The sequence below is a fragment of the Seriola lalandi genome, unplaced genomic scaffold (genome assembly GCF_002814215.2).
Source record: "Seriola lalandi dorsalis isolate HSWRI2012SDOR001 ecotype SW California unplaced genomic scaffold, Sedor1 jcf7180002054360, whole genome shotgun sequence".
Taxonomy (NCBI): Eukaryota; Metazoa; Chordata; class Actinopteri; order Carangiformes; family Carangidae; genus Seriola; species Seriola lalandi.
This window is the reverse complement of record NW_019524913.1, coordinates 656549-657657: the sequence shown is the minus strand read 5'-3', so window position 1 is coordinate 657657 and position 1109 is coordinate 656549. Positions and strand designations below refer to the sequence as shown.

Sequence of the window (1109 nt, the reverse complement as noted above, 5' to 3'; positions counted from 1 at the left end):
TTTTTTTTTTTTTTTTTTTTTATCTTGTCCAAAGCCGCTACTGAACTACATCTCTTGTGTGTAGTAATGTAAGGATGTACGACGTTACGGCTGAATATTTAATTAAGAGCACAGAAAGGGTGAATTATGGGTGACCCTTGGGGTGGCGGCGTCAGCTGCTCTCAGCATGAGCGCCGTAAAGGTCAATCTGCTCGCTCAGCCTGTTATGTGTGTTGTGCTCTTCATCTCCTAATCAGCTCACATGACCGTAACTTTCGAATAACCACAGATTTATTTTGGAGGCGTTTCACTGCAGACTGACTCCTACTGAGTGACGAAGGCGGCGGTTAGGGGCAGCTTGAGAGAAGACACAGCTTGTTGGTAAATGTGCCGGCTGTTAAGGGGATCTAATGTGTGACTTTTGCGGTATAACACAACATGTCTATTCATTTAGCTTGGAGTCGCTCAGAAGAAAAAAAAAAAAAGATTGATTCTCTTTCAGCTTGTAGAAGACGACTCTTTCAACTAGCAGTTATTTTCATCATCAATTTGTCTGCTGATTAATTTCTTGATTAATCATTTAATCATTTACTGCAGTCTTTGAAGTAATGAAAAACGTCCATCATAGTTTCCCATAGCCCACAGTGAAGTCTTTGACATCTTCAGGGTTCACCAGAACCCAAAGACATTCAGTTTACAATTATAAAAACAACACAGAAAAGCAGCAAATAAATCACATTGAAGTGGCTGGAAACAGAAAATTGAAAACGGCACTGAAACAATTAATGTATTATCAAATTGTTGGCAATTAATTTTCTTTGAACTTAGTGATCCTACTCTACATTTTTTAAAAATCTGATTATAAACCAAAGAGAAATCCATCATATTATACTTACTTCAAACATGTGGTGCTGGAAAATACTGCAGAAGTGATAATAACTGAGGGACAGAGAAGGAGATGAGATTTTTTTAAAGTTAAAAACAGATAAAGTTATTTCATTTGGGTGGTTTGCTCGTGCTACCTGGCTATTAGCTGTGTTAGCAATTGTTAGCAAAGGCTAACAGCGGTGTTAAATGTATAGTGACAGCCAGCACACTCACAAATCCTACTCCACGGTCGAAGAGCAGGA

General features: G+C 38.5%; 1 protein-coding gene across 1 annotated transcript in view; it reads right to left on the bottom strand.

Annotated features, from left to right (window-relative positions):
- Positions 1 to 1109, bottom strand: part of nfx1 (nuclear transcription factor, X-box binding 1) — a 14298-nt gene that overhangs the window by 11536 nt on the left and 1653 nt on the right. The window lies entirely within an intron of this gene.